At 36.5% G+C, this 23,505-nt stretch overlaps 1 long non-coding RNA gene across 1 annotated transcript in view; it reads left to right on the top strand.

Moving 5' to 3' along the window:
* LOC124975986 (uncharacterized) overlaps positions 1-17,550 on the top strand; it is a 41,811-nt gene extending 24,261 nt beyond the window's left edge. The window contains exons 3-5 of the long non-coding RNA XR_007106946.1: positions 11,959-12,070; positions 13,685-13,760; positions 16,862-17,550. This is a non-coding gene — a long non-coding RNA (uncharacterized LOC124975986). The remainder of the gene's footprint in view (positions 1-11,958; positions 12,071-13,684; positions 13,761-16,861) is intronic.
* The last annotated feature ends 5,955 nt before the right edge of the window (positions 17,551-23,505 follow it).

Here is a 23,505-nt window from a genome sequence, read left to right on the forward strand (position 1 = left end):
TATCTATTAAAATAATAACTAATAAAATTTCTCAAATAAGACACAAATAGTTGTTAAAGGAATTCCCTAGAAGTAGCCATAAAGTTTAAATAGCAGTCCATATAAGGAGAACTGGAAGTCTTGTGCTAAAGATCTTATTTTGGCATCACTATGACATGGCCCTTTTTTTTGGCCTGATGTAGTAAATTGCACAATTATCAATTCTTTGCATATCTTTCCATGTAAAGGTGAATTTTTCCCCATTCCTACAATCTGGCCAGCCCTCTGACATGCTTTGGTCAATGGAGTAGGAGCAAATTTGATAAAAGAGACTTGGAAAGTACATATAAATTGCTGCTCTTGGAATGTGCAATTTCGGTGTGAACATTGAAAGATGAGAATTACATGGTCCCCAAGGACTGACCAACCTCCATACGTGAGACCGTGCTAGGTGATTCAGCTGTTGTGAGCTGACCTGCTGGCTCACCACAGACTCCTGAATGATCCTGGCCAAAATCAGTTGAATGATCCCAGATCAGATGAACTGGCCAGTTGTCCCACAAAATTGTGAGCTCAGCAAGTAGTCATTGTTTTGTATTTTGCTGTGGTTTTGTAGTAAAAGCTAACTATCATATTTGTTATAGAATAGTAGCCTTTTTACTATCACTGTCTCAGAGGGAGGTTGTGAATAGTAACAGGATCTTATTAGATAAGATCTTTAGATATGACTTGGAAAGAAAATTCTCTATGTTTTTAATTAATAGTGTATACTTGATAAATATGTCTTTAAGGTAGTTTGTGAGTTTTTTAGGACACAAAATTTACGTGATACTCTCTTCATTGTTTCATGTTTTGAGGCTCAAATGTTCTTTCTAAAAATACTTTTATCTATTAAGATTCACATATATCTACTCCTGTTATGTTTTGCAATGCTTTGTACATTAAACTTACCTTGAGATACTGCCGGAACTAAAAAGGACTCCCAGGCAATTGAACTGGATTAAATATTGGGTTTTGTCAACTGTAGAATTCACAAGGAACATTACTTAGAATGTTTGGTTTCTTACTAAGAGATAAGAATTTGCTAAGTAATATTTAAATATGTAATGGATATTCCACAAACTTTCACATATTTAGAGATAGTACAAATTAGATTACTTTAGAAGTTAATCCAAAAGTCTCTTTAAAGTTTAAGACAGAAAAGCTATGTATGTCTTTTAAGGGATTATCAATCTATAGAAACTCTAAAGGAAATATTGACACCTAGATTCATTAGGGTCAAAAATCTGTTTAAGGACTGGCATGTAGCTTAGTGGTAGAGTACTTGACTGACATGTGTGAGACACTGTTTTTGATTCCCTAACACTGTAAAAAAGAAAAACATAAATCTAACTTAGATTATGTAGACTTCCAACAACCAATCCAAGGATCAATAATGATATCAAGGTGCCAAAACAATTCAGTGGGGGAAGAATAGTTGTTTCAATACATGATCCTTGAACAACTGGATATACATAGTGTAAAAGAATGAATTTGGACTCCTTCCTCAAAAATACAGAAAAAATTAATAATGGATTATAGATCTAAATACAAGTGCTAAAATTCTTACATTGGTGATAACATAAAGGAAGAAAAAAAATCTAGGAGTAAATCTTATGACCATGAGTTAAGCAAAATTTTCTTAGATATAATATGAGAGATATAGTTAGATGTAATACCAAATGTACAGAGAGAGAGAGAGGAGAGAGAGAGAGAGAGAAAGAGAGAGAGAGGTTAGATTTCTTCAAAATTAAACACATTTGTACTTCATAGTATTATAGGGCAAGATCTTGTTGCACAGCTGAGACAGCCACTTTCTCAGGGGTTCTTGTCATCACTCCAAGATTTCAGACATGTCACTCAGAGTGGCAGGCATGAGTTTAACAGAAGGGATAGGAAAAGGGGGAAGGGGACACTCTGAAGGGAGAGAGCGGGTCCTCTCAGAGAAGAGAAGGATGGCATGCTCCTTCTGCACTTCAGTTTTATTGGAGGTCCCAGGAAAGTTTCCAGAGAGTCCCACTAAGATCTACCTCTTGACTTCTGACCCAGAGCAAGGTTGAATTAGACTTTCAAGTCCTCACTGTCCTTGGTAAAAGTCCAGGGAGCATACTGATCAGTTCTATTTAGAACCTGTTCTTACAGATTTTATGTCTAAGGGGTATTATCCTTATCTTCCTGAGTTCTGGAACTGGTCTATGTAAGGGTCACCAAATTCCCTGCTACATCCTTCAGGGTAACTTGTGATCTTCTTATCAGCATTTTGGGCCTGCATTTCTCCTGCAGATAACAGGTCGTTTGCTGAGGAATGCAACGTATCCTATTGACTTAAGCCAGGCAGGGCTTCAGGGAAATTTCTTTTTGAAAGAAAGCATTTGGGGGTTGATATAGTGGGTTCAGTTTATAGAATTATTCCCTTAACCTCATGTTCCCACTTCTCAAGTCTGTCTGTTAACTATCAAAGGGATATAACCACCAAAACAAAGTGAGAAGACAACTTTCAGAATAGGAGAAAATCAAGAATCTGAGAAGGTTGTGGTATCCAGAATATTTAAACAATCTTTACAATACAATAACAACAACAACAACAAAAAACTAAACATAGACAAAATATCTCAGAAGACATTCAAATCAAATGGTCAATAAACACATTTAAAAATGTTCTACATCATTAGCCATAAAGAAAATGCAAGTCAAAACTGTAGTGAGACAACAATTCATTCTTATTAGAATGGCTAAAATAAAAAAGAAAAGGATTGCCAGTTTTGGCAACAATGTTGAAAAATTCGAATCTTCCTATGTGGTGGTGAGGAATGTGAACTGGTAGAGCAACTTTAGAAATAATCTGTCCAGTTTCTCAAAGGGTTAACAGTTACCATATGACCCCGCAAATTCACTATTAGGTATTAATCCAAAGAAATGAAGTGTAAATTCACATAAAAGCATGTATATTATGTTCATATTACCATTATTCATAGTAAAGAAAGACTGGACACAACTTAAATGTCCATCGACTAATCTATAGATAAATAAAATGCGAAAAGTCAATATAATATAATAGTATTTGACCGTAAAAAAATAAACTGCTGATCCCTGATATAACTTTGACAAACTATGAAAAAAGTACTAAGTGAAAGAAATGGCTACTATTATATGAAATGTCCAGAATACACAATTCAGACAGACAGAAAATATTAGTAGTGCTGGTAGCTAGTGGGAGAAAGAAATGGGGAGTAACTGCTAAACAGTGTAGGGTTTTCTTTGGGGGTGTTGAAAATATTCTTAAATGAGACTGTAGTGAGGGTTGCTGAGTTGCATGCATTAAATGACTGAATTTTATGATACACAAGTTCCAATAATATTGTTATGTTTTGAATATGTATTGAATGACTTACTTGATCTTACCAAATAAAAATGAATTCAAGGAATTTAAATATTTACAAGACATTTAAGAAATTTTTCATTTTGAATCTTTTTTTTTAAAAAGCTAGATATATTAAACTCAAATTTGCTAACTCAGAGCAACTATCTGAAATACTAAGAGAAAAAAGATTGTATTCTTTCTTGGTCAAAAAACCATTATTATGCTACTCTAAGTCTGACTTACTATGTATTCTCTGTCTAGGTTGTCCAAGGTATTATTTAAGAGAAACATCAACATAAATTAGGAGGATTTTTTAAAATACCAAATGTAAATGAAAACAAAGTAAAAAGTTTGGTTTTTTAAGTTCTTTTTTTCCTCTAACATATTCATGTGTAAAACTCATGCTAATATTTCATCTTTATTTTCTCATTCAGCTTGCCAAAGAAACAGGCAAGGTGTGATATTTTAATCATCTTTGTTGCTTTAATATTCTAGCAACATATTTTTTGCTCTAAGTTCTGCAAAGAATCATTTCTCAAACAGATGCTATGAGAAAAAATGAGAGAAACTTTTATCTTATTTTGCATGAGCAACTCAGATGAATTGATATAAGTACTTAATAAAAATAGTTTTTTGGGAAGGGAGTAGGGAGTGGGTTGTAAGGAAACAGCATTAGAATCAAATCACTCATTATTAAAGTAAAATAAGATTGATTTAAAAAATATAATCAGTGACCTGATTGGGTTCAAATTACTATTTTCTATTTAGGTTTACTCCTAGTTTATGTTTGTTAATTATTTTTCTCTCCCATATTGTAAACTTCTCAAAGCCAAGTAAGATATAACAAGTACCAAAGAACAGTCAGATAGGAGTACATTATAGTGTTCCACTGTAGGGTAATTACCATGGTTTAAAGCAACCTATTATATATTTTATGAAGATCTAGAAGAAAAAAGTTTAAAAACCCCAAACATAAGAAGTGATAGGGAGAGAAAAATGCAAATTATCCTGATTTGGTCAGTATATGTCATATGTGTGTGTTGAAATATCACACTGTACCCCATTAACCCTTACAATCATTATTATGTTAATAAAGATAAAGTCATGAAAAAATACTTTACCCCCAAAAAACTAATTTCTTATTCAAAGAACAACAATGAAAAAGTCACGAAATGCTTAAAGTGCAGTGGATTAGACAAAGGGGAATGAAAGGAAGAAGTGGGGATAGGAATAAGAAAGACAGTGGAATGAATCTGACATAATTTTCCTGTGTACATATTTGAATACACCACAGTAAATCTCAACATAGTGTATATCCACAAGACTGGGATCCTAATTAGAAAAGATATTCTCCATACTTATAAAAATATGTCAAAATAGACTACTGTCATGTATAACTAGAAAGAACAAATAAATAGTAATAACAACTTGAATTTTAATAATGGTAACAATAAATTGAATTTTGCATTAGATGAAACACCTTTTTTTCGTATTCAAAGCATTTTCAGGGATGAGGATATATTATTATTTCACATCACAGAAAAAGAAATCATACAGATCAAATTATTAAATGGTTCATTTCTATAAAATTGAATATATAGTAAGGGCTCAGATTCAAGTCAATTTACTGAATCATTTACTTAATAATTACATAGTAGTATATTGATCTTCTGATGATGTAAGTCAACCTAGTAATTCTTTTTTTTTTTTTTTTTTTTTGTGGTGCTGGGGATCAAACCCAGGGCCTTGTGCTTGCAAGGCAAGCACTCTACAACTGAGCTATCTCCCCAGCCCAGTAATTTCTTTTTTTATAATCATGTGTGCTTATCTTGTCAGTGCTGTTTCTCTAGCGAACCCTAATTAGACGATCCATCCCACTCTTTTTATGTTTGTTTGTTTTGTTTGTTTTGTTTTGAGAAAACAGCTCCCTTCCAGTGACTGAGGAGGCTGAGATAGGAGGATTGCGAGTTCAAAGCCAGGCTCAGCGCTAAGCAACTCAGGGAGAAACTGTCTCTAAATAAAATGCAAAATAGCAAAATAGGACTGGGGATTTGGCTCAGTGGTTGAGTTCCCCTGAGTTCAATCCCTGGTACCCCGCCCCCAAGAAAGAAAAGGAAACACCTTCCTTATCACAAACCTAGAACCTATCTTTATTTCCATTCTTTAACCCTATGCTCAACCTCCAGACTGCAAAGAATCAAAATCTATGCACTCTTTCTCATAGGTAAAATTTCAATGTTCCTAGATAGCTGCATTGAATAGAATAATTTTTCAACCAGCTTTGATATAATTTGCAATAAATTAGTATGGTCCATTCATGTTTTCATTCATTCCTCTCCAATGTGATGATATATTGGGATACTATCCTTGCCCCAGTTACATACTATTGACTCTAACACCAGATGCGCTTTCCTAAGCCTGGCTAAATAGTGAATCCCTTTCTCCTTTGTAGGGATGAAATTGCAATTCAAGACAGGTGCATGAAAATCAATTTTAGGACTTTCATTGGAACAACTAAAAACAAAACAAAAAATCAGAAACCTTACTACTGATGTTGCCAAGTAAAAAAGGGTCACATATAACCTAGAAATCCTAGGTTATAGGATTATAGGATTGTACAATAAACACCAAAACACCTACAGAGAGATTGCCCAAGAGGCGAACCCAGAGGATGGCAGTGCTGAGAGGAGGAGAGATGAACAAAGAGAGAAGTTGAGCTGGGCGTCGTGGCCCACACCTGTAAAGTGGCAACTCAGACAGTAAGATTGTGAGTTCAAAGCCAGACTCAGAAATTTAGCAAGGCCCTAAGCAATTTAATGAGACCCTGTCTCAAAATAAAGTCTAAAAAATGAGCTGGGGATGTGCCTCAATAGTTAAGCACTCCTGGGTTCAGTCCCTGGTACCGAGAGAGGAGTGGGGGTCAGAGATTGAGAACATGTCTCATTTCTTTTCATATATATAGCCTTCCATTTTGGTCACAAACCCTTTAGTATGTACTCTGTGAATTGTCTGTAAAATAATATTTTCCAAAATCCAAGGATTCTAGATTTCACACCATCTTGGTTATTATTGTGAACACTCTTGACTAAGGTAGTATGAATGATGGATGTATCCATCTAATACATTATTAAACATGGTGAATAATGTTATGGCGTTAGAAGATGGACATTTTCATGGGAGATGAAATTTGGTTAAGTGTTTTGAATTTTGTATTTGAGGTCCTTGATGGCTATGCTAAATATTCTCTACTGTATTTTACACACAAAAGATTCCATTAAAGTTTTTTGAAGAAGACAGTGCATGATGAAACCTTTTTTTGCTTAAAATAAAAACTCTAGAGGTGTAGGTAGAGCTATCTTGAAGAGCAAGATGCTTGAAGTAGGGAGAAAGGCTACCAGGTAATGAAGCAGAAGAGCTGGGAAAAGATAAACCTGGTCTGTAGCACTTTAAAGGAAGAAATAATGGAAATCCTGGTAAAAGTTGCAGAATTTCACAACTGATTGGTCATGGGAATAATCAAATAAAATGTGTGGTTCTGAGCCAGAATCTTTTTCAAAATTTCCTTTTCTCCTCTGTATTACATTATTTCATTCACTGGAACTCTATAAAACTTCAACTTATTGTATTTAAGAAGTTATCGAGCCTATTCTCATATCTTTCACTGAATACTTTTAGGGCACTATTGTTACAGTAAATTTAGATTTTTCCATTATACCTGGGCTTTAATTTCTAGTAATTTTTATGGGTAAAATGAAAAGTATTCTTTGATTTTATTGAACTGTACTCTATTTTTATTTTTGGTCTGATGTTATGAGTTTTTTTTCTGAAAAGCTATTGCTACAAAATTCAGACAGAGTACAGAAAGGATGACTGGTCTATGCTATGTGATGTCTGGGGCTCTGCTGTCCCAGCCTCAGCTATCGCTGGAATGACTTAAATAGGCATCTAGTGGAGCTGGCATCATTTGGGGACTTCTGGAGTTTAGGCTGTGGTAACTTGAAGCCTGGGTTCATATGGGATTGTCAACTCCTGCAGCTACACATGATCTTTCCAAATGACTTGGGCTTCCTCACAACATGGAAGTCCGGGTCTAAGATGTAGTATCCTAAAAGGGGCAATTCAGAATACCCAAGCCGAACAGGCATGGATTTTATGGGCCTAGCTTCAAAAGTCACATGACAATTATTTCCCTAGTTAAACAATTGCAAGATTCAGGAAAAGTGGATATTGGCACTCAGTGTGAGGAGTGCCAATAAATATGCATTCACTTTTGAAAACAGAAACACAACATTCATAGACATTCTTTGAGTATTGGTAAAGGAATTATCTTTTTGAGTGTGGAATGCAAAATTCAGCATGCTTGTTTTATAAGTTCTGTGTTTTATTGTTTTTGTTTCTGTTTCTGGTTTTTTGTTTGTTTGTTTGTTTTTTGTTTTTGTTTTTGTTTTGGTACCAGAGTTTGAACTCAGGGGCACTTGACCACTGAGCCACATCCCCAGCCCTATTTTGTATTTTATTAGAGACAGGGTCTCACTGAGTTGCATAGCACCTTGCTTTTGCTGAGGCTGGCTTTGAACTGAAGATCCTCCTACCTCAGCCTCCTGAGTCACTGGGATTACAGCATGTGTCACATTGACCAGCTTATTGTAAATTTCTATTACATATTTTTTTGCACTGATACACTCTATCTTTTCATGTGGATTAATGAAGATAAAATAAAAATCTATTGTCATATTCATGATTCTAAAGACTTTCAACTAATTCTTGCTTAATGTAACTTGTTATTCGTGTCTTTGTTAGGAAATACTCGTTACAAATATTAACTCTATCTTCACATTTACTTAATTGACAAACATATAGTCTGTACTCATTCTATGCTAGACAGTCTTGAGGGCAAGGATCCACTCACTGCCAGCTTCTATAAAACCTGTGAGTTAAGAATGATTTATACTTGAAAGTACTTGGAAAAGATCAAAAGAAAAAATACTATTTGTGACTGTTGAAAATTATATGAAATTTTGATTTCGGTGCCCACAGATATTTATTGGAACACAGTCACATGAACTGTGAATTGGTTCACTTATGTATCATCCATGACTCTTCTTATATCTCCATAGTAGAGTTTGGTACTTTCAATACAGACTGCAAAGTTGTCCTCAAAGCCCAAAATATTAACTATTTGGACCATTATAGAAAACATTCATGAATTCTTGCTCTAATAAAATATTTATAAATGGACCTTGGGTTTTGATGAGGAAATTGAACGATACTCATCATATACAAGTAAATCTTATTAAGTAGAATGTAAATTAGTGCGAAAAAGAAAAAAGTCAGGGAAGAGTGATATTTATGCCTACTGTAATGCAGTATGACCTCATCTTGACTTGATTCCATCTTTAAAATCCATGATTCCAAATAGGTCATGTTTACAGGTGCTGAAGGTTAGGATTTAAACTTACCTTTGTAGAGGATACAATTCAAACCAAAATGCCAGGTATAGGTGGGTAGCGAGACATGCAACTACTTTTCTCCGATTCTTTCAAGTCTCTCACCTTGACCTTAACATGTGGGACCAAAACCAAAAATGAAACAAAAAACAAACAAAAGCAAAACAAAAACTCACAAATGGGGTTAATTGTAGAAGAATGAAAAGGAAATCCAGCAATTGTGAGAAAACCAGGGAATACTAGAAACTATAGGAATGGGCAGAGTATACAAGTGAAAAATAGAAACACAGAAAAAACAAGCAAACAGACAAACCCTGTGGTAACTTATTTTACCTCTGTGGTAGATTCCACAGCTGCCTTCAATTCTCACCCTTTCCTGCATTCATACCTTTGCCCCAAATATGGTATTCCTGCCTCTTGACTTTGAACGGTACCATGTGACTTGCTTTAATCAGTGGGGATGAACTGACAGTGTGTCCTTTACAAATCATACAAAGCCTCAGGTGTTTTCTGATTCCCACTTGAGCTTTTGCCATTGCCAGGATAAGAGCCATGTCAACCTCTCCAGAGACCGGCAGTGGGGAGCACAGCCACCCTGACCCCAAAGGCTAAAGTAGAGTTGTCCACTAGATGAAGACTCTATAGAAATATCTGGTAGAATAAATGATTCTTGGTTTAGGACACTGAGCATTGGTGTGGTTTGCCATGTAGTATTATCACTGCAAACTGAAATAACAACCATGGTATGAAACTTAAGAAATATTTGCTTCAACCACCTGTGATGCTTACACTTTTGCTTAAAAGGTTAAAACAAGTAAGATAACCTGATACTTATACAAGAATGTACTATCGTGGCCATTCAAGTGTAAATACCTCACACACCAGCAGTGGAATGTCAGGGTTAAGGTATGACTTTCTGGGAAAGAAGGAAAGTTATTATAGTATGTCTACTTTGAAAAAGCATTGAAAATTAAAACTAATGTTTATCTAAATTAAGATTTTTATCTAATTTTTTTTAGATATCTGCTTTTCTGTTCTCTTACTTCTGTAACAAAATATTGTATACACAGGAATTTGTTTCTCACAGTTCTGGAGGACAGAAAGTCCAAGATCAAGATTTCAGCATGGTTTAGTTCCTGGCGAGGGTACTCTTCCTTGCTAGCAGATGGTTGCTCCCTCACTGTGTCCTCATGTGTGGGAGAGGGATGGGAGAAAGGAGTCTCTTATGTCCCTTCTTCTTTTATAAGGACACCAATTCCATCGCATAGATCAGGTACCTGCTCTTATGATCTCATTTAACTTCAATCATCGCCTTGAAGGCTATTTCCAGTTCATTCAGATTGATAGATAGCAATACTGCCTATCAGTTTTGAGAGATACAATTCAGTCCTGAGTAATACCTCCATTAGGCTCCGTGGTTCTGACTCCTTTTAAAGTAGTAGAGTGTACAAGAAACATAATAGTAATAATTATAGTTCCTTACATTGACATGCTATTTTATGTTTTTCAAGACTTTATTTATGAGAGAATTAATATTTCTGAGCATAGTAAACAACTACTGCCTTATTGTATAAATGAGGAAACTGAAATAAATGATAAATGAGTGTTTTAGTCAGCTATTTCATTGCTGTGACTAAATAACCTGACCAGCATAACTGAAAGGAGAAAAAAGTTTATTTGAGGGCTCATGGTTTTAGAGGACTTAGTCCACAGAAGACTGGCTTCATTACTCAGGGGTCAAGATGAGGCTGAACATCATGGTGGGAGAGTGTGGCAGAGGGAAACAGCTCACATGTTGATCAGAAAGCAGAGAGAGGCCTCCACTGACCAGATACAAATATATACCCAAAGCCACTCCCTGATTCCCCACCTTCTCCGGCCACATTCTACCACTTCAGTTACCACTCAGTTAATCCCTATGGGGGGATTAAATCACTGATTGGGTTAAGACTCTTAAAACCAAATCATGTCTTCTCTGAAACTTCTTGCATTGTCTCACAAGTCAGCTTTTGGGAAACACCTCACTTCCAAACCACAGCAATGAGAAATATAAGTGATTTGCTGCAAGAAGGAGGAGGGAGGGAGAGAAGTATTTTTATGCTATTATTTTACAGCATTTTTGTATTTTTTTTAAAGGCAAAGTTAAAGAAAGAGAAAGCAGAAAATAGAAAAACTTCTCACCATGTGTTTCAGCATTATTGAATATCATCTAATTTTTTTATATCACACTAGTATCACTTGATCTGTGCTTTGAGAATCACAGAACTAAAGAAAGAAAACAAAATTGTAATGCAATTATTCTCTCATCTTATTTTCCTAAAAGAATGCAAGGAAATGAGGGAATACAAAATTATAAGACAAAGGAAGGAAACAAAGTAAAGAAGAGAATAGAGGAGTGGAGAGAGGGACACGAAAAGGATCTGACTATTTTCTTTCAAATTATCTTGTGAAATAAGGAAGCATTCGTTAAATTATGAAGAATCCTTATAAATTAATTATTGGGAACTTGATTAATATTTGTTGAATAAATTAAAGGAATTCCAACAGCTTTTACTCCATAAATTCTGTTAGTTGTCCAATGTTAACTGATTTTTCCTGAGGGTAGTTGGTCAAAGAACTTTTAATATTTCTGTGGAAAATATTATCCATAGGCATTCTCATTTTTAATTACATTTTGTGTACATTTTCATCTTTGTTTTCATGGCACCAAATATGCTTCAGAAATATAATTTATGAAATGATAAATGTCTGACGCTAGGCTGTGCCCTAAAGCAGGAGTCACCATTGTGCCCTGGGATGGACCCGTGAATTGTCTGTAGGGTCTTTCTGTCCTTGTTTTATTGAATGTTCTCCCTTCTCTCAGATGCCTACAGTGACCTGGGGACCTGCTTAGAAACATGCTTTCTTGTTTCTCTCTCTTGTATAACAGCACCTTTGTAAATGCATTAATTAAGTTTTCCACACCTTATGTTTCAAGGTGTTTGTATAGGCGGTGATCTACATTCCACACCACTGAAGATATAAATGACCTGAAGTGAGTTAAACAAGAGAGTTTTATTTTTCTCTTGTGAAAAGGTGGTCAGTAAATAGGCTAAATCTGTCTCCTTTTTTCTGTCCCTTCCACCATCTCAGGATGTGGCTTTCCAGCTCACCCTGTTGTCACACTCTTTCAAGCTGGCCGCCCAACCTCTGACATGGCTTCCACATTCCTGCCGCGAAGAAGTAGAAGAATCAAGGCAAATAGGTAAGCCGACTAAATCTTGCCTCCTTTACATAGCTTTCCAGAACCTCTAACCAGGACTTTTGGTTTCTCTTTCTTGACTGGAACCTTGTTATCTGACAACACTTCAATGCAAGGGATGCTGGGAAATGGAAGGATTTTTTTTTTTTTCTTTTTCAGTTGGTGCTCTTTATTTTTTTCCCCATGTGGACACATTGCTGTATGTTCTAGGAATATAAATATTAGAGATGATATGATGAATTAAATGTGACCAGAGGAAATCACAGAATGACTTGGAGGGAAGAAGTTTATTATGCTTAGAGACCCAAGAGATCTAGCCGGAGCTTTTATGGAGATTTCCCTGAGAGATGCAGGGTAGGGCAGGGTAGACAGCTTAGTATGTTTAATACTAAGCTATGTTTACTACATACTAAGTATACTAAACATACTAAGTATGTTTAATACATAGCTAGTATGTTTAATGCCAGAGGACTTCCAGACATAGGTATGGTCTCTAGTTGCTTGATATTTGGTCTTGAGATGATTTAGAAAAGGAGAAATATTAATTTGCTTGTGAAAACTAGGTAAGGAGGGCTGTAGACACAGAATTGATTGCTTAACATATAAATGATGTGCACATGACCCCACCTCTTGCTATCCTAAGAATTGGTTAGCCCTGGGAGGACAGTTTCCCCTCAGCTAGCCTGCTTCTATGACGTCAAACTCAGACAATACTGAAAATTAAAATTAAAATGCTGTGATATGAAGTATTTTAAACCACAGTTTTATATTTTTACTATCAAAACTAATTGTTATGTATCTTTAGTAATTAAATTGACTCAGTATCTCATAGTAAATGAGGAAATTTAAAAATATAACTTTACATGATGTATAATTATTAAATACTTTAAATGAAATATATATGTACATGTATATATAAAATATATATAAATATATATATAGTGTATATATGGATTTATTTGTATATTAATTGTGAATATTTTCCTCTAATTTGGTCTTGAGGTTTCTCTGGAGAGTGCCTTTAAACTCTACCCCTGCCCTGATGGAAATCCAAGGGATTTGGTCTTGGATGTTTACAGTGTGTATTTCACAAGAGATTTGTGTACCTAATGTCTAAGTGTCTGATCCATAATGAGGTGTCCCCCTCACAGGAAACTTATTTATGCTAGCAGATGTCCTAATGGCTCTCGTCTGACCTGTGTCCAATATATTCCTACCAAGAGAGCCATTCTCTAGCAGAAACCAAACCAGTAAAGATACTAGGTTTGGATGTGTCAATCAGGTGAGACAAGGAGGAAACAACACAAGACACATGCAGTAAAAGAAGCAAGAAGAGTAGTAATGATCAGGAGTGACAGGATGGTCAAGGGGTGCACTCTGCTCAACCAGCAGGTGGGGAGCATGAGAGAGAAAGAACCCATGGGCCAAAGCATTTCATGGGATCCAGGGAATGACCCAAGCAGTTTTCCCTTGGGGAGTTGTTATTGGTGGTTTTAGAGAAGGTATATATGAGTCCCAAGGTGTTAGAAATGGTCACCGTAGCATACCTATATACTGTGTGCAAGGTATGGAAATCAGTGCAGTGAATCCAGTAAGGTTTATCTATGCTTTCCATAGGGAGGTAGTTGCCAGGAGGTGATTGTATCTGAATGGGCCACACACAGGAGGCAACAAGCTGAAAATTCTGTCAAAGGTAACTAAGCCCTTCTTTTTCTATGAGACAGCCCTGTACACAAAATGTATGTTAAGACAATCTAGAATTATAAATATTGGCTAAAATATGTATTTGTATGTATATATAGTTAAAAGGGAAAATTCCTTAGGCCAGTTATACCAAGTAGAGTTTATTTGAGCAAAGAAAAACATGGCAAAACAAAGCAAAACAAACGATGCAAGGATCAGGCAGCTCCTAGAACCAGAGCAAGTTATGAGAACTCCAACCAACAATGCAGTCAGGCAGCATTTATACAAAAATGGAAATGAGGCATAGAAAACAACTGAATTGGCTACAGCTTAGCCAATCAACCAGCCAGTTGGTTATAGCTTAATTAGTTAATTGACAACAGGACAGCTGTAGCTAACCAAAGTCCAGTTGCTATGATGAAATCCCTTGTTGGTCCTTGTTGGGCCAAATGCATAAACCCAGTCCAAGTTCATGGCCTTTTACAAATTTTATTTAATACACCCACACACAAATATATTGCAAGTGACCTAATTGGTTTCTTACTTAATGTTTCTTCAGCACAAATGCATAAGGGCAAATACAGCTCTGTGAGTAACAGAGGGTATTGAGATGTAACAGCAAAGGTATAACTAATGAAGGAATAATGCTATGCTGATTGGTATGCAGGTCAAGGACTACTGGGTGTTTTCTCAAATTTCAGGACATATATTTCATCTGTAAACTTGATAGTGTATCAGCCCCTTGCCATTGATAGGGGATGGATGAACCATTAGCCAAATTAACCACAGCATAATCAGGATCCAAAATGGCTGCCCCTTCCCAGCCTCCATGTGCTCTGTTTGGGTATCTCCCTTGCTCCCCATGTGTCATAAAGATGCATCTCTTCCTCATTTCTGAAATAACTCTCCTTAGCAAATCCTTTCCTATGGTGGACTCTTTGGGAATTGTGGGTAAAGTTAATTTGACAGGCATGATTATTATTAGAATTTGTTTACAGTAAGGAAATTTCTGATTATCTGGGACCAATTCAGTGAAGAAGTGCTGAAAATTTCAGAGGTTAAACAGAACAAAAAAGTAACGAAGGTCATCTTCTTGATTTTTACCAAAAAGGTAATGGAAGTCTAGAGTGTCAAATCTACTTTGAAATTCCCAACGAGCTATTTTAAATTAATTAATGTAAAATAATAAGATGTTGTGCAGATATGGTCAATCTTCATATAAAGAACTGCACATGCTTCATAGCTAAGCACCTGTATTAGTCACCAGTCCTGATTCACCATGGATCTGCTTTCTGAACAACCCATCTCTAGTGGATCTAGTTTCTTTTTTTAGCAGCATGCATCAGGACAGAGAGGAGACATTGGTCTCCCGAGCTTCCTATGAAGTTGTAAAGAATCATTACTGAGCGTCCAATGCTGGAACCTGATTTCAACTCTTTTGGCAGAACTGTGTGTTCTGGATGCACACCTGAAATTTCCAAATACCAATAAATGTACCTTCCTTAGATTTGTACTCTGATCTAGTGAACTGCCAGGAACAATTATAGGTAAGACTTTTCTTGGTAAGGCCAGACTTTCACATATAAAAACAATCTTATATAGTTTTTATGTTGTTATAAAGTTCTTGCTTCTGAATTAGATTCTACATCTGTTGAGGGACTAGACTCTATTTTATTCTTCATTCTGATCACAAACCTATATAGGAAGTATACATATTTATTTTAGGAACATATACCAATTAATTAATGGGAATCATGAAGGAATAAATAGATATGTTCATAATTAGAACATATAGTCTTACCTATAATTGTTCCTGGTAGTTCACTAGATCAGAGTACAAATCTAAGGAAGGTACATTTATTGGTATTTGGAAATTTCAGGTGTGCATCCAGAACACACAGTTCTGCCAAAAGAGTTGAAATCAGGTTCCAGCATTGGACGCTCAGTAATGATTCTTTACATTCATTGCCAGTATTTGCTAATTATATTATGTAATGCTCCATACTATTTCTCTGCACCACCTCTAAATGCTACTTATTAGTAATTGTAGTAGAGTATTATTATGATTGTTCAGTTCTTAAGTGTCTCACATCTGGAATTTGGGCTACCAGAGCTTAGATTATTTTTCTTCCATTTTTTCTGTGTATTGAAACTAGTTAATTAATCTTTCTTAATTGGCATTCTCATCTAGAAAATGGAATTTTGTTAGCTTTTGTTGCTGTGACCAAAATACCAAACAAAAACAGTTTAGAGAAGGAAAAGTTCATTTTGGCTAACAGTTGGAGAGGTTTCAGTTCATGGTCAGCTGGCTCCATTGGCTTGGGTCTAAGGTGAGGCAGAACACCATTGTGGAAGGACTTGACAAGAGGACAGTTTCTCAGCTTATGACTGCCAGGAAGCAGAGAGACAGAGGCCTGAGAGATGATAAATCCTTCTAGAGTTCTGCCCCAATGACCTACTTCCTCCAACTAGATCCAACATGCCAGAAGTCCATTCAACAACCCGTGGATTTAACCATCAAATAGGTTAACCCACAGATAAGGCCAGAGCCCTCGCCTAAAAGCCCTACCTCTCACTGAAGCTTGCTACCTTGGAGAGCATGCTTTCAGCATGAGACTTTGGGGGACATTCCAGTGTCAGACCATACAGGGATCATACTACTACTTTGACCATAGATTTAATCCTCTCCCCTGGCCACACAATATGATTGCCCTTCATCCTCTGAAGGTAGATGTGAACATATGACTCACATTTGGTGAAAGAAATGTGAGTAGAAGTGATTAGTGTAACTTATAAGTAGATGTTTCAAGAGCCAGTGAGTAACATCCTCCGTTCAATCACAATGGAGTCCTGCGTCCCTGAGAGACTATACTGAGCTGAGTTATCAGGTAGCCCATGACGGACGTGTAGTGGGAGCAACAAATAAATCTTAGTTTAATCACTTGAGACTTTTGCAGCATAATCTGTCCCATCCTGATCTAGCTGCTTTACAGCCCAATCAGTAAACACTGATTAGTATGCTCAGCAGTAAGGAACTCCATAACGATATTGTGTAGCTTATAGTATACAATGGACTGACTGGCTGCTTTTCTTCATGTCATCCTCATTCAGGGACCTAGGCTGACAGAAGAGCATGCTGGTTTCCATGGCAAAACAAGTGTGAACTCTTGGAGTTTCTACCAGCACTGTTGCTCACATCTTGAGGAACCCACCTAACCAAAAGAGTGCAGGGAAGAACAATCCTACTTCTACTTTAGAGAAGTAGAGGTACTTGGTCAACAGTTCTGATAACATGACTTACAAATCTTTCATTTTTCCCCTTGTCTATATCATCCAATGCATATTTTATCTATATTGCCAACTTTAAATTTGTATTTATATATAAATATCTAAAGTATGAGAAATAGTTTGTGAGCAATTAACATCTTAGTTCCAGTATTAAAATTATTTAATAAAGTCTCTTCAGATGTAATGTTTTGGGGGACTTGGACAACTTCTCTTAATGAAAAGGGAGTTGTGGTCTCTATCTTTTGAAATGCTTAATTACCAGAGCCCTTTTGGAAAATATTAAACTTTGGCATCCTTCACTTCAGATTCAAGGGCATTTACAGGGACATCAATAGAACTTGTTTTTCTACCCCTCCCCATTTCACTCTCCTTTATTCTAGCTTATCCAAGAAATGTTCATTGTGGTTGTTTTATAAACAAGTCATAATCATTTTGTGCATTGCCTACTACATATACCTCATAACCATTCTGCAAAGAAATTACTGTGTATATTATTAAATTTGCAAAATTGATCAATTAAACTTTGGCTCGATTTCAAATCTTAACCTTATTTCTGTATGCTCAAACTTCTTAGTAAGTTATACATGCTGCATGGATACTACTGCTTTGATTAAAATAAAAAGACTTAGAAAAATAGAGGAGCACTGCATCTTATATCATCGCCATGATTTTTCATTTTGATTACGAATCCCTCCGGTGTCTGAATGAGTTCCCATATATAATCATTCAGCTGGTACTTTGGATAATGTCTCTGTGATGCCTACACGCAGATCTCTAAACCAGCTGAAGGCCTACCAGCTTGCTTTTGAACAGAAAATTGGATTCTGTTCCCTAGAAAATACCAGGGACAAACAGAATGTGAGGATCAATGCAAATTAATGGCATATTGCTTGATACAGATTAAAAGAGACAGAAAAAATGTTGCCTCTTGGGGTTAATCAGGGCCTTTTAGGGACCAGACTTTTGTTCTGAAGTCCAACTCTAGTCTTTCCTGTCTGTGAGACAGATGCTGTTGAAGCAGCTCTGCTGCATGTAGTGAGAAAGGCAGGCAGGTGCATGATGAAGTTTCGTAGCTTTTGAGTTAATGAAGGGGAAAAAAGTCTGTTAAACTATTTGCCAGGGTCTCATAGTGTTTCTCAGACTTTAATGACAGAAATATCTATGAATATCTCCCAACAATCTCTGGCCAAGAGTTCACGAATGGATGCATGTGCATAGCCATGTTTTCCTCTTGACATTGCTGCTAGGAAGCTCAGAGTTGAATCTGTGGCACAAGCTAGACATTTTTGCAGAACTTAGAACATCAGGGGGTACTTTTCAGCCACTGCGTTGCTTTCACTAGCCACCCACTGTCTTTTGTAATTACTTTAGTGCTTTATACAGAAAAAAGCAAGGAATGAGTAAATGCATACATTCGTTCATTGACTGAATGCCATTTGTAAAAATTGCAATAATGAGACTGTGTCACTGTAGTAAGTTGATTTTAAGCCCTTTGGGTATAGGCCAAGGAGTGGGATGGCTGGGTCAAATGGTGGTTCCATTCCAAATTTTCTGAGGAATCTCCATACTGCTTTCCAGAGTGGCTGCACCAGTTTTCAGTCCCACCAGCAATGTATGAGTGTGCCTCTTTCCCCACATCCTTGCCAACACCTATTGTGGCTTGTATTCTTGATAATTGCCATTCTGATTGGAATGAGATGAAATCCTAAAGTAATTTTGATTTGCATTTCTCTAATTGCTAGAGATGTTGAACAATTTTTTATATATTTGTTGATAGGTTGTATATCTATCAACAAATACATGAAAGTGAAGTGTCTGTTCAGTTCCTTAGCCCATTTATTGATTGAGTCATTTGGTTTTTTGGTGTTAAATTTTTTGAGTTCCTTACATATCCTGGAGATTAATGCTTCAACTGAGGTACATGTGGTAAAGATTTTCTCCCAATCTGTAGGCTCTCTCTTCACATAGTTGTTTCTTTGGCTGAGAAGAAGCTTTTTAGTTTGAATCCATTCCATTTATTGATTCTTGATTTAACTTCTTGTGCTTTAGGGGTCTTGTTAAGAAAGTCAGATCCTAGACTGACATGGTGAAAATTTGTGCCTACTTTTTCTGCTAGTAGGTGCAGGGTCTCTGTTCTAGTGCCTAAGTCTTTGATTCACTTTGAGTTTATACTCAAAGGACTTAAAATCAGCATACTACAGTGACACAGCCAAATCAATGTTTACAGCAGCTCAATGCACAATAGCTAAATTATGTGCCCATCCTAGGTACCCTTCAACAGATGAATGGATGAAGAAAATGTGATATAAATATCATATATACATGTGTGTGTGTGTGTGTGTGTGTGTGTGTGTGTGTGTGTGATGGAATATTACTCAGCCCTAATGAAGAATGAGATTATGGCATTTGCTGGTAAATAGTGGAATTGGAGAATATCATGCTAAGCGAAATAAGACAAACCCAAAGATCAAAGGCCAAATGTTTTCTCTGATATACACATGCTAATTTACAAAAAGAGGTGGGGCAATAGGGAAGAATAGTTACTCTTGATTAGGTAGAGAGGAGGGAAAACAGGAGAGGGGGTACAGGGTAGGAAAGATAGTAGAATGAATCAGTCTTTATTACCTCGTGTACGTATGACTGCATGACAGATGTGATCCTACAATATGTATAATCCAAAAAATGAGAAATTATACTCCATTTATATAGATTTATCAAAATGCATAAGTGAATTCTATTGTCATGTATAACTAATTGGAACAAATTAAAATATGCAATCATAAAAAATTGCAGTGGTGAGACAAAGACTTACCAGATATGAGAGAGTATTATCAGACCAAAATATTTCATAAGTTGCAGAATACATAAACCTACAGTGATTGATGAGGTTTTTGAAATAGAATGTATTTGAATCAACTGGTGGCCAATCTCAGGGCTATTTTGAATAAAAAATGTATTTTTTAAGGAAATATTAGGAAGTATGCTTAAACCCTAGAGAAAAAAGAAGAGGCCAGCTGATTTGGATTAAAGCAAAAATAAATTTAAAAAAATAACTTTGAAATATAAGTGGAAATTTTTGGGGGCATTGACTTTGAAAGCAGAAGTCAATGCTTCATTGTGAGAAGAATGAAGAGTTGTCATCAATATTAATAAATTACTTGCATTTCTTAGATAGCCCACAATGACTGGGGTTCTGGTGTAATCCAATCAACTTGCTTAGTTTATCAGCTGGAATGGAAGACAAAAGTTGTATTATGGTAGTGGGGTCCATGAAATTCTGCACAAACTACACTGTGGTAAGACAGAGAATATAGATCACTGTCTCTAGCTCATATGACACTCAAAAGGAAGCTCCTGAGTCTGTCTGACTAATAATCTACTGGTGATGGATAGTGAATCCATGGAGGAATACAAAGGCACTTTAGACCATGCTATTCAGAAACAGGAAATGGGCCAGAGGCTATAACTGGTGACCAGTAGCTGAGTAGTGTGTAGAAGAGGAATGTATATTGAATGGACCAAGTGTCCATGAATGGAATAAAAGGTGGTATGTGTGTGTGTGTGTGCGTGTATGTGTGTGTACATACATGCACACACACAGATCCACACAATATGGAACTGTGATTATGAAAAAGAGGCAGGCTTGTTTGTGAATCTCTTGTGATGATATGTGTGCATGTTCAGGGTTCCAGAAATGCTATAGCAACTCTTGGTGCAAACACTTTTTAAAGAGGTCTACATATATTAGTTCATTTTTTAGCTTTATGATATAGATACTATTATTATGCCTCTTTAGGACAGGAAATTATTTTCCATATTTTTATTGGCACATTATAATTAGATTTAATAGTGGGATTTGTGGCTACATATTTGCACAAGATAGAGCAATATAATTTGGTCAGTATTTCTCCTTTCCCTCTCCTTCTTCTCTCTTCCTCCTCTTTCTCTACTGGTCTTCCTTGTTTTTCATGAACTTCCCCCACTTTCTTCATTTATCCTTTCTTGCTTCCACATATGAAAAACTTAGGACCCTTGAATTTCTGAGTTTTGTTTTTTTCTTGTAACAATGCTCTCATGTTCCACCCATTTTCCTGAAAATTATATAATTTCATTTAGGAGAAGAAATCGAGACGTAAAAACACTTGAAGTCACTTTCTTACAGTCACTCAACTTCTGAGTCCAATACCTGGGATTCACACCCAGGCAGTGAGACTTCAGACTGACCCACCATATTATAACAGCTTTGCTGTTCTGAGACTCCAGTAGAATGGCCATGGTGCACCATGCAGGGACTACCAAGATATCAGGAGAGGCAGGGTTAGAGGATCTTCCAGGCACATCATGGGCTGTGTTCACATCAGCTCTTCTTCCCTTCACCATCACTTAACGCTTTGGTCCTCTTTTTCAGCCTGACTCTCAATCACAAAATTTATCCCCTGTTCACATTATCTTTATCTTTCAGATGGTGTCTTATGCAGATGGTGTTTTTCCACTTAGGAAGCACAAATCGTTTTTTCTTGGTGTTTTAAGTCGACTGTTTCCTCTGCAGTGAACATTGGGCAACAGGTGTGGCCATGGCATCTTTTGGTCAGCTCTTTAAAAATAGTAAATTCTCTTTCATTCTGGTTCCCTTACTGGCCCTTAAAATATATAATGCAGGGGATTGTTCGAGTGATTCTCTACAGGACAAAGGAAGTCTGAGTGTCTGAGTTAAAACAAGATTCACCAAAATGTTGTACCTACTTTATAGTTAAGCTCTTGGAAATTAGACTCATTAGAGCCCCTAAGTACTGACACGACTACCAATTATCTAATGACTCTTAGAGAACTTTGCTTTTGTCACAGGAGATCATGACTAGACAACTACCTGCTTGTCAGTGAACATCCCTCTCTAATAATTCACTGTAGAGACCATTAATGGTGACACTCCTGTCTCTGATCTGCAGTATGCTCCAATTACAATTGACAAGATATCAGAAGACAATCTACAGCAGGAATATTGAATGCCTTCTGCTGTTTGAGAAGGGTGCAGGATAGGAATTGTTAATTTTACCCAATAAATTATTTTTACTCTAAAGTAAACAATTGAAGGCAAGTGTGAAAAGAGAGTAAAAAAGAAGAGAATGAAATGACAGTGCCCTTAATTGCTTCTTAGATTTCTTAGATGTTCTCGCCCTCCCTTTTTCTCTGTCCTTTTTTTTTTTTTTTGCCACACTAGATCTGTCTCTTTCTGTGTTTACTTTAAATTGTTTTTGTCTTCCCCAGGATTCAGGTCACAATTATAACACCAGTAGTGAAGATTTAGGAGCTACCAATTACCTAGGACTTCTAATGGCAATTAAAATGTTATCTGGAAAAATTTAAACTCCAACTGAAGAAATAGAGAAAGAAAAACAATATCGTTAAAAATCTGTAGTGATGTTTTAAATTCTGGAAACAAAATTCTTCCTAGATTTTGTGAGTAATGCTTTGTGCATGGGGAGACCTTTTAACATAAATGTCATGTAGGACAGGGAGAGCCCACCTCTTTGTGCAGACCAGATAGCTTTGCAGGAGCAGCAGGATGCAGCTCTAGGTTCTCAGGAGAATGAGGATTTACATATGGTCCAGGTCTGGAGGACTATATTGGTTCAATCTGGAAAACAGAGCAATTATAAACTATACTAAATGAGGACTTTATGATGAGAATTAGACCTTCCACAAATGTGGAAACCAGTGAGTAGTGCAAATCTGGGTGGGGGAATTGAAGAAGCAGAGAACCAGCTGCTAACTAGTCTTACTGCAGCTCTGGTGTGAGTGACTTCAGAACTTGGAGGAACATTCTGCAAACAAGGGCATTAGGCCATTTAAAGTGGGATCATAAAAGGAGGAATGGAAGGAGGGCCAACTCACCTCAATGGGTCCATAGCCAAGCATCTGGTGGTAGATCTGGGGCAGCTGTTGGATAGCAGGACCTGAAATGAGAAGGAGAAACAGAACAGTGAGAAGAGGAAATAGGAATAAGCTGGACCTGCCAACCTCCTCCACTCTGTCCACTGCAGCATCTCAGCACCATGACCTTGGGAGAGGAATGGTTTCTGTTTCACTTCCTCTTCCCAAACCCCATGAATATTTTTCTCTTTGACCAACTCTAACTGAGATTACAAAAAAAAAAAGGATCCAGGAACCCAGTTCCTAGAATAAGCAATCCAGCACATGGACTATGCAATAGCTGATTTATCTCAAGGTTTCTGGCTATTGATTCATTCGCTAAGCACTTAACTCTGTACTCATCTCCTCTGCCCAATCCCAAGTTTATTTTTTGTGGGGGAATTTTGTAAGTCTGGCTTTACTTGTTAGAGACCCATTATTTTAGTTAGGGTAAACTAGCATCTGTGACACATAGACTCAAAAATAATAGAAAGACTTAAAATAATAATATTTCTTGTTGTTGTTCATCCATACAAATGCATGCTCCCCATTGGTAA

The sequence above is a fragment of the Sciurus carolinensis genome, chromosome 2 (genome assembly GCF_902686445.1).
Source record: "Sciurus carolinensis chromosome 2, mSciCar1.2, whole genome shotgun sequence".
NCBI lineage: Eukaryota > Metazoa > Chordata > Mammalia > Rodentia > Sciuridae > Sciurus > Sciurus carolinensis.